The following is a 10,572-nucleotide window of genomic DNA, read 5'->3' as shown; positions in this document are numbered from 1 at the left end:
AAGTTGCAAATGAAGCCCAGGATTTAAATATCCCAGGCTTGATTTGCATCGTCCCGCCCGGACGCCATTTTTAAATCCCCCTAGTCTGAACTAATTGCCCGCGGCTACACGCGGCCATCAGACGTTAACTCGAACTGATCCTTAGTTGGAGTTAGCTGTTACAGCTCATTCCGCGAGGTGTAACTAAGGACTTAGTTCAAGTTACCGTCTGACGGCCGCGTGTAGCCGTGGGCAGTTAGTTTGGACTAGGGGGGTTTAAAAATGGCGACTGGACAGGAACATGCAAATGATATTTAAATCCCGGGCTTCATTTGCAACTTGGAATGCTGACATTAGCCTCCCTAGTTCGAACTGGGGGCTAGTGTAGACAGACCCCAAGGGACGTGCCGGGACGCAGCAGACGGCGGCTCCAAGCTGAGCCAATGGGGCAGGGCTCCAGACAGAGACAAGGCTCCATTCTTCTGTCCCCAGACAAACCAGGGGGTGGGCACCGCCCTTAGAGCCCTGCCCCATGCCTGGACCCAACGGCATGTCAGCTGCAGCCAGAGGCACCAGCTGGACCTTCGCGGTGGGACAGCCAGCTGCGCCGTACGGGCTGCAGAGTCCGGGTGCCGGGGGGGGGGGCAGGTCGCTGGGCTGGGCTGGGCTGGGCCAGGCCGTACGGGCTGCAGAGTCCGGGTGCCGGCGGGGGGGGGGCAGGTCGCTGGGCTGGGCTGGGCTGGGCTGGGCTGGGCTGGGCCGGGCCGGGCCGGGCCGTACGGGCTGCAGAGTCCGGGTGCCGGGGGGGGGGGGGGCAGGTCGCTGGGCTGGGCTGGGCTGGGCTGGGCTGGGCCGGGCCGTACAGGCTGCAGAGTCCGGGTGCCGGGGGGGGGGCAGGTCGCTGGGCTGGGCTGGGCTGGGCTGGGCTGGGCTGGGCTGGGCCGGGCCGTACAGGCTGCAGAGTCCGGGTGCCGGGGGGGGGGGGGGGGTAGGTCGCTGGGCTGGGCTGGGCTGGGCCAGGCCGTACGGGCTGCAGAGTCCGGGTGCCGGAGGAGAGGGGGAAGGCGCTGGGCTGGGCTGGGCATACGGGCTGCAGAGTCCGGGTGCCAGAGGGGGAGGGAGGGTGCTGGGCTGGGCCGGGCCGTATGGGCTGCAGAGTCCGGGTGCCAGAGGGGGAGGGAGGGTGCTGGGCTGGGCCGGGCCGTATGGGCTGCAGAGTCCGGGTGCTGGGGGAGAGGGGGAAGGCGCTGGGCTGGGTTGGGCATACGGGCTGCAGAGTCCGGGTGCCAGAGGGGGAGGGAGGGTGCTGGGCTGGGCCGGGCCGTATGGGCTGCAGAGTCCGGGTGCCGGAGGAGAGGGGGAAGGCGCTGGGCTGGGCTGGGCATACGGGCTGCAGAGTCCGGGTGCCAGAGGGGGAGGGAGGGTGCTGGGCTGGGCCGGGCCGTATGGGCTGCAGAGTCCGGGTGCCAGAGGGGGAGGGAGGGTGCTGGGCTGGGCCGGGCCGTATGGGCTGCAGAGTCCGGGTGCTGGGGGAGAGGGGGAAGGCGCTGGGCTGGGTTGGGCATACGGGCTGCAGAGTCCGAGTGCCAGGGGGGGAGGGAGGGCGCTGGGCTGGGCCGGGCCATACGGGCTACAGAGTCCGGGTGCCGGGGTGGGGGAGGGCGCTGGGCTGGGCAGGGTGCCGGGGTGGGGGGGACTTGGGTCTGGTCTGGGGCTGGATCAGGCCCATTCAGTATGCGCAAGCCGCCCTCTCACTTCAAGTGCGTAAATAGGGAAGTTGACCCCTGGGCAGGGACCCTTCCCGCCCCAGTCCCATCGCTTTCCCCTGCCTGGGCAATGGCCAGGCGTTCCGTCCCCCGTGGGCCCCAGCTGTGCTCTGGGTGCAGCTTTCCCATCCCGGCCAGGCCCCCTGCTCCTCCCCCTTTCCTGCTCTGCCAGCCCCCTCTTGCAGACCCCCAGTGCCTGGGGAGCCTGGTCTTGTGCACCCCCCCCTCTTCCAGGAGTGGCCCCCCCGCATCATCGGTCCTTGAGTCCTGCCCAGTGCCCCCTCTTGCAGTGTGCTCCTGAGCCTCTGCTGAGCCCCCGAGGGTCCTGGCTTGCCCCGGACAAGCACTGGCGGACGCATCCCGCACTGAGCTGGTGCTTTTGCACCGCCCTGCTCTCAGGAGCTACAGTCAGCCCGCGTGCAAGCTTTGTGCTGCCTCAGTTTCCCCTCCTCCAGCTCTGCTGCTGCTTCTGTCCCCAGAGCCCGTGCTGGCAATGGGAAGGCTCTGGTTGCTGTGTGGGCACTAGGCCAGGCCAGGAGTCTGGTGCCAGGGCTCTCCGACTCCTCCCCAGTCCTGTCTGGTTGACTCTGTGAATCCTCGTCCCTCGGGCTGAGTCCTGGGCACACAAAGCCGCGGATGGGTGTGAGCCGACCCTTCGGTCCACGTGCCGGGCAGTCTCCCGGGAGCGGGGAGCCCGCACTGAGAGGTCGCGAGAGCTGCGCTGCGACGCCTCGGGGGCCCTTCGCAGAGCTGAGGAAGGCGACGGCCTGGCGAGCTCGCAGGGAACTCCCGAGTCTGCGCCGCTTGAAGGAGACAGCGCTGTGCCCACTGGCCCCGACAGCTGCCAAACCCCCAGGGGGCTACAGGAACCCACAGGCTCGGCGCGCGCCAAAGGGGCCAGGCGAGGTCTCTGAGAGCCCGTCCCACAGGCGTTTTGTGAGTTGTGTAGGCACACCACGCAGTGTTCCTAATGTCTGTGCTGAGGGCCAGTGGCCTGCAAGGGGGACCATGCATTTTCTTTCAGGCCAGGCCTGCTTCTCTTTGCCCATTCACCTCTACATCCCGCATTGGCTGTGTCAGGAGGCCTCCGCTGCCCGGTCTCCACCACGAGCTAGCGCCGGACTGGGAAATCTTCCAAGACAGCCCAGTAAGCGGGAGAGGGGCCTGTTCTCCCTGGAGTAACCATCCACGGGTTCTGCTGTGGGGCTGCAGAGCACTGAGGACATGGAGCAGCCTTCCCCCAGCAGCAAATGGACGTGAACTCGGCATCGTGCTGGGGAAAAGGGAGGTGAAAGCTGCTTTGGCTTGAGGCGAGCGTGTTGGGTTCAGTCTCCAGCGCGTGGTTCCGGTTCGCTTCACAGGTAAACACTGGTCTCCTGTGTTCCTCCTCGCCATAGGGCACTGCCCGGTTCACGTGGCCTGTAGCCGCTGGTCTCCAGTGTTCCTCCTCGCCATTGGGCACCGCCCGGTTCACGTGGCCTGTAGCCGCTGGTCTCCAGTGTTCCTCCTCGCCATTGGGCACCGCCCGGTTCACGTGGCCTGTAGCCGCTGGTCTCCTGTGCTTCTCCTCGCCATTGGGCACCGCCCGGTTCACGTGGCCTGTAGCCGCTGGTCTCCAGGGTTCCTCCTCGCCATTGGGCACCGCCCGGTTCACGTGGCCTGTAGCCGCTGGTCTCCTGTGCTTCTCCTCGCCATTGGGCACCGCCCGGTTCACGTGGCCTGTAGCCGCTGGTCTCCAGTGTTCCTCCTCGCCATTGGGCACCACCCGGTTCACGTGGCCTGTAGCCGCTGGTCTCCTGTGTTCCTCCTCGCCATTGGGCACCGCCCGGTTCACGTGGCCTGTAGCCGCTGGTCTCCTGTGCTTCTCCTCGCCATTGGACACCGCCCGGTTCACGTGGCCTGTAGCTGCTGGTCTCCTGTGCTTCTCCTCGCCATTGGACACCGCCCGGTTCACGTGGCCTGTAGCTGCTGGTCTCCTGTGTTCCTCCTCGCCATTGGGCACCACCCGGTTCACGTGGCCTGTAGCCGCTGGTCTCCTGTGCTTCTCCTCACCGTTGGGCACTGCTCAGTTCACGTGGCCTGTAGCCGCTGGTCTCCTGTGCTTCTCCTCACCATTGGGCCTTGTGCTGGGTGGCGCCCGGCTCGCGTTACCTGTAAGCAGCTCTAAGCACCGTGTTCTAAGGGCCTGCTGCACTGTCGGGTTCCTGCGGCCTGGCCATTGAGTGCATGTCCAGGGACTGGCCTTGGGGGCATAGGGCAGACTCGGCGCTGGGCGGTACAAAGAATGAGGCCTGGACAGGCTTGTGGTGCCAGGCGCAGCTGAGCCTTTCTCCTGCAAAGAGCAGGGGTGCGAGGTGCCTGGCGGGCGCAGCGGCATTACAGCAAGGTGTTACCCGGGGCCCTACGGCAGCGTGGCCGGGCCTACGGCAGCGTGGGGGCTCCTGGACCGAGGGATCCTTTGCCAGCACTTGGTGCCAGGCTCGCGGCAGAACAGCTGGCCGCTGGGGACTGCTCCCTTGCAGCTCTGACAGCTGAGTCCTGCCAGCCTCCTTGTGTGTGCTGCTCTGCCTGCATCTCCCACTGCCAAGGGAGAGAGCCCGGCCCTGCCCCTCCCCTCTCAGCAACTGGGGCCCGGAGCGCTGAGGAGGCCAATCGCTTCTTCTCCACTCGCTGGCCTGGCCCTTCTCTGTGACCGCACGGCTCTGGTGTGCTCCTGGACTGGGGGGGGCCCGGGCAGTGCTACAGGTACTGGCCAGTAGGGGTCACCCCGGCCCACACAGCCACCAGTGGGTGCCCAGAAGGTATGGCTGCCCACCACGTCACACCTGCCATGGGTCCCAGCCGGAGCCCCACATCCATGGGACGCTCCTTTTTGACCCTACCCTGCTTGACCCTCCCAGAGACTTGGTTTAGTTCTGAGGCCCCCAGTCCCTGGGTAGTGCCTGCCCCTCGCCTGCCCCAGTGACCTCCAGCAGCTGCAGCGAGAGCTAGCGCCCCTGCCCGGGGGCGAGACCGAGATCCTTCCTGGCATGGGCGTTGTACCCGCCTGCCAGGCTCCCTGTCTGAGTAAGGCCCAGGCTCTAAGCCAGCAGCTCTCCACGGTTAGCCGGCCCCACGCTGCCTGGCCTGGCTGGCAGCCGGAAGGAGGGCAGCTCAAACGCCCCGACAAACAGCGCAGCCAGTGTGCCCCGCCCGCCGCCCGCCCTCTGCTGCAGGCTCCGGCTCTTGAACGGCTCCCCCGTCCCTGGCGCTCTTGGCTGTGCAGGCTGGCTCTGTCCTCAGCACGGTTCTTGGCCCTGTAATGTATTCTCTGCTGCACGAACCTGCTAACACTGGGGGGGGGAGAAGATAAAATGTGACAGTATCTAAATGGCTTTGTTCTGCTGCTGAGTGTGCTCATTAGGCCGGGGGATAGATTTCTCCACAGCTCCCAGGGTCTGTCTCTTTCCTCCGACAGGTCCCTAACGCTTGATAAATCGGTAGCTTCCTTTTCATCACCTAAAAGTTTCCACAAACCTGCCCAGCTTGTGAGCGAGTCAGGTGCTCTGTTGTGATCACGGTGGCGGCAGGGCCACATCCTCAGCCCTGCCCCCCGCTCTGGAGAGCAGCCCCCCACACTGGGCTTCCCACAGAGATTGGGGGGGTCTGTGCCTCCCTCTGCCCCTCGGGCACCCAGGAAACAAAGGTCACCCTGTGATTCAGCAGCCTCTGCTAAAGCCAAGTGTAAAACTTGGCTGAGCAGCACAGAGCTGGGTCACTGACGGCTGCACGAGGCTGTGCCCACCCAGACGAGTTCTGGGAATGCTGGAAGCTTTCGCTCAGAGCCTCGAGGTCATCACATCCCGTCCCCTGCACTCCCGGCAGGACCAAGCACCCGACCGTCCCTGGCAGGGGTGTGTCCAACCTGCTCTGAAAGGTCTCCGGTGACGGAGAGACCACAGCCCCTTAGGAAACTTATTCCAGTGTTTAACCACCCGCACAGGTAGAAAGTGTTTCCTAATGTCCAACCTCAACCTCCCTTGCTGCAGTTTAAGCCCATTGCTTCTTGTCCTAGGATGCGGCGGCTGTTTTGGGCCGGTCCTGGAGGGAATGTCCCTGTCAGAGCTCGGGGCGAAGGGCCCGCGAGGCCGTGGGCAGAGGAGGGTAGGGGCTGCAGAGGAGGGTAGGGGCTGCAGAGGGGCCTGGCCAGATGCTCTGATACGAGTGAGAAGCTGCCACTCTTGGCTGGCCCGCAGGAGGCGGTGGAAAGGGCTCCCCAGCCACGGCCTAGCCGTTCTCTGCAGACCCCCCGCGCTAACGGCTTCCGGGAGCCACCAGATGAACCAGCACCAGGGACTTTAACCACGGGGTGGTGCAGCAGGACTGGGCACCTGCATTGAAGGGATCCGTGCAGCTTTAGCCCTTTGTGGCCACCGGGGGCCTGCTGTGTATGGGGAGGAGCAGGCGGACTGGGATGGCCCAGGAGACACGTGTGTGGAGACACGAGGCCCGAGGATGGGGTTTCTCTGCCACTTCAGGGGCCACAGGGGCCCGAGCACGAGTTCACACCAGCAACCGACCTTCCCCCTGCTGTCCAATCCCACCTTTCCTGATGAACCACCCTCCTGGGGTGAAATCCTGGCCCGACTGCAGCCTGATCTCACCCTGACCTGCTGCCCCACCCCACCCCCAGTTCTGCCGGAGAACCACAGTCCCAGCATGTAGCCTTCTGCTATCCCAGTGCTGCACCCCCTCTTCCCCTGCTTCTCCTCCAAACTCTCTGCAGATAGAACCAGCTGTGTCCCTGCATGCCAGGCCTGGGTCCCACCCAGCTCTGCCAAGACACCTCAGTGCTCACCCGCAGCCCCTGCTATTGCGGCTCTAAACACCGCTGAGTCCTGCCCATGCCGCCCCCGGGCAGCTGAGGACAAGGATGATAAAGTGTCCAGGGCAGCTATCAGGGACTTGGGAGCTCGTACCTCAACCCCCCGGGCTACAGACGTCCTGTGGCCTCAAGCAACCCATTAGTCTTTCCCTGCCTCAGTCCCCTATCTGCATAATGGGGACAGTAGCTCTGCCTGCCTTCCAGGATGCTGTGGGGAGAGGAACATTCCACAGGGAGAGACGCCTGGATGCTGCAGTGGTGGGACCAGAGCCGTGCCTGAGATTCGTCAACCGTCTCCTTTTGCCGATGCCCAGGGAGGGAGGGGCGGTGGTAACGAGCCCCTTGTGAGCCTGCTAGGGCAGACTGGACGGGTTTCTGGACTATGGCACAGGGCGTGCCCACCCTCTCTTGCATCCCAAACTTCAGACAGCCGGGAGGGTCACGCTGGCTGCGTGGGCAACCCTCCACAGCCGGTGCTGTCACTCCCTGCATTCCCATGCTGCGGCCTGGACAGCTTGGCTCTGTGGGCAGGGGGTGCATTTGCCATGGACTGTGAATGGAGTCCAGGTTTGACCTCAATGTGGGAGGTAAGATCAGAGTGAGACCTGCCAACTCATTGCACCTGTCACCTAGAGACAACCCAGGAAGCACCAGCAATGGGTCTCCAAACCCCTCACCGAAGGGCTCGTGCTGTGCTACGTGGCTTCTGCCCTCCCCTCTGGCTGCAGAGACACGCTGGAAAATGCTGGGAGCGCCCCCATGCACTTGTTGGCTTAGCATGTTTGTGGGGAGACTTCAAAGGGGGGGGGGCGCAGATACATTCTGGAGGGAGGGAGAACAGTCGCAGACATGCTGACGGAGAAGAGAAAGGTATCCCTCCTATCCCCCACATGATGGGGGGCAATTTAGCTACAACGAATCAGGAAAGAGATCTTGGAGCCATCGTGGATAGTTCTCTGAAGACATCCACTCAGTGTGCAGCGGCAGTCAAAAAAGCAAACAGGATGTTAGGAATCATTAAAAAAGGGATAGAGAATAAGACAGAGAATATCTTTTTGCCCTTATATAAATCCATGGTACGCCCACATCTGGAATACTGTGTGCAGATGTGGTCTTGTCCAAAGTGTTTGCAGCTCCTCTCAGTTTGGAGCCAGCCACACCTTGTGAATGTGCTCTCCCCTCTCTCGTCCAGGGCAGTAGATGGAAATACTGAACACAGTACCGGGCCCAGGACAGACCCCCTGCAACCTGTTGCAAAAACGGGTCCGACAACTTAACTCTACTTGGGAGCACAGGTGTAAAAAGCTTCAGAGGGGGAGCCGAGTTCATCTGTAACAGGAAAAACGTAAAAAAAACAACAAGTAATCTAGTAGCATCTGTGACGTATTGGGGGTACCTTGGAGGCTGCTAGGCTTGGGTTGTGAGTGACCTCCACTGGCTGCTGTCTGCAGCACGGCCCAGCAGGGCAGGGGATGAGTCATTATGCAAAGGGGGCTAAGAACCTGTCTGACCAGTTATCTCCCAGGGAAGGGAACAATGGGAAGAAGGGGAGTGGAGCCCTGGCTGGGGGCAGGGCTTGAAGTGAGTGAGTTAGGTTTCTGGTTGGTATCATGGAGGAAGCAGTCTAGGCAACGGGCTGGGATTTAGGGGCCCAGTCTCCCCCATCTCAAGGGGGGCTGAGGCATCCTAGGCCTGCTCTGTATCCAGATTACTTCTGTGCTGGGCTGTATCCTGGAGAAGCAATAAACTCCCTCTATTCTACTGGCTGGTGGAGTCTGTCCGTGCCATTACGGGGGTGCAGGAGATGGGAAAACCCCAACGTGCCATCACAGCATCTTAGAGACTGACAAAACATGTGGATAGTACCATGAGCTTTCGTGGGCACAGCCCACTTCTTTAGATGACCGGAGTATTAGAAGTCCAGATCCAAGAATAAAAAGGCATGTGAATGTTCAGAAGATGTTGCAGTGGCCTAGAATGCAGGCTAATGGGAAAAGAATGAAAAGGAGACAGACTGGATTCCTCTGAGCAACAGGCCTACCCTTTTGGTTCAAGGACTGTGTTAAAATCATGCAGGGGACAAACAGAATCGGTGGAATCGGACACTAATGACGCAAAGCTGGCGTGTTTGATGTTAGGTCCAACTGGCAAAGAAATGGGGGGATGGGCTATTCCACCCATCACTCCCTTTCGGGTCCTTTAAGAGAGAGACTTGGGGTTGTGGAGGCTACTGAAGCAAACGTGTCCTTTGTGGCTGCCACCGTTTCCTGGGATCCCAAACTTCCTTCCTCCTCATTTGGAGAGCTGTCCTGAGCAGCGCAAACTCTGAAGAGACGAGACGCAGCCCAGGTGACCTCGCCTCTCCTAGCAGCTCTAGCACAATCCCAGAAACGGGATCGGACTTGAACAGCGGCTCCCTCTCCTCTTACGCCTGCCTTTCCTGGCCCCCAAAAGGACAGTTACACCCTCTTGCTACCACCCAAGGCCGTCAAACAAGTGGGGGAGGGATGGTGGGTCCCCTCTAAAATCCTCTCCAGTTAAAGGGGAAGAAACCAAACAGCTGAGCGGTATGGAATCAGGTGGCACCTGCGCATTCCCAAGGCAGAAAGCGAAAGGGACCTTTGATGGTGTGTTCGCCGCACTACAGTGCAGGCCGAGGTCTCTGTGTACCACAGCCTGGACCTAGGGGAACACTGCTTGGTATTGGACAGTGGCCGGGTGAGATTAACGCCTCCAGTCCTGCCCCTCCTCATGAACAGAACAGAACCCACAGAATGCCCCCACCGCAAGGCAGTGAGCCACTGACCATGACACGGAGCACGGTCTCTCCATCTGTTGTGCACCCACTTACACCCTGGTTCCCAGGTCTGCTTCTGTCGAAAGTCGAGATAAAGCACGTCCACGGCTTCCCCACATCCCCCAGCCCAAAGGAGGAAACGAGGCTGCTTTGTCATGATTTGTTCTTAAGAAATCCAGAATGGCTCTTACCTAACACTTCATTAGTCTCTAGGTTGGAACAAACTGATTGTTGATGAATGTGTCCCAGTGTCTTTTGGGGATTGATGTTAGACGGGCTGGCCTGCGATTCCTTTTCAAGAGAGGCGTTAACGTTTGCTCTCCTCCAGTGCGTTGGGACCTCGCCCATCCTGCTTGAGTTCCCAGAAATAACCATTGGCAGTTCAGAGATCCCGTTCTCGGGCAGTGATACCTCCAGGGGAGAGGAGCCAAATTAGCGATCAACGTGACCCGAAATAGCAACAGTCGTGTGAATTCATGGTTTCATTTTCTATATGTAAAAATGGCCACAAAGGTCCGTCCAGCCCAGTGTCCTGTCGGCTGACAGCGGCCAAGGCCAGGTGCCCCAGAGGGAATGAACAGAACGGGGAATCATCAAGTGATCCCTCCCCTGTCACCCATTCCCAGCTTCTAAGAGAGGCTGGAGACACCATTCCTACCCATCCTGGCTAAAAATCATTGACGGACCTAACCTCCATGAACTTACCTAGACCTTTTTTGAACCCTGTTATAGTCTTAACCTCCACAACTTCCTCTGGCAAGGAGTTCCACAGATTCTCTGTGCATTTTGTGAAGCAATACTTCCTTTTGTTCAGTTTAAGCCTGCTGTCTATTAATTTCACTTGGTGACCCTAGTTCTTGTGTTATGAGGAGTACATAACACTTCCTTATTTACTTTCTCCATATATAATTTTATAATTTAATAGCACCTTTACACAGAGAGCAACAAAGATGGTAAAAGGTTTAGAAAACCTGCCTTGCCAGAAAAGGTTGAAAAAAGTGGGGCTGTTTAGTCTTGAGATGAAGAGTCAGAGGGGAGGCACAGAAGGAAGATTAACTATTCTACATATCCACCAAGGGTAGGCCAAGAAGCAGTGGATTAGTCCGCAGCAAGGGAAGTTTAGGCTGAATATTAGGGAAAGTTTTCTGGTGATGCAGATAGGTGAG

This window comes from Pelodiscus sinensis, chromosome 14 (assembly GCF_052426305.1).
Source record: "Pelodiscus sinensis isolate ZL-2025 chromosome 14, ASM5242630v1, whole genome shotgun sequence".
NCBI classification, from domain to species: domain Eukaryota; kingdom Metazoa; phylum Chordata; order Testudines; family Trionychidae; genus Pelodiscus; species Pelodiscus sinensis.
This window is presented reverse-complemented; position numbering follows the sequence as displayed.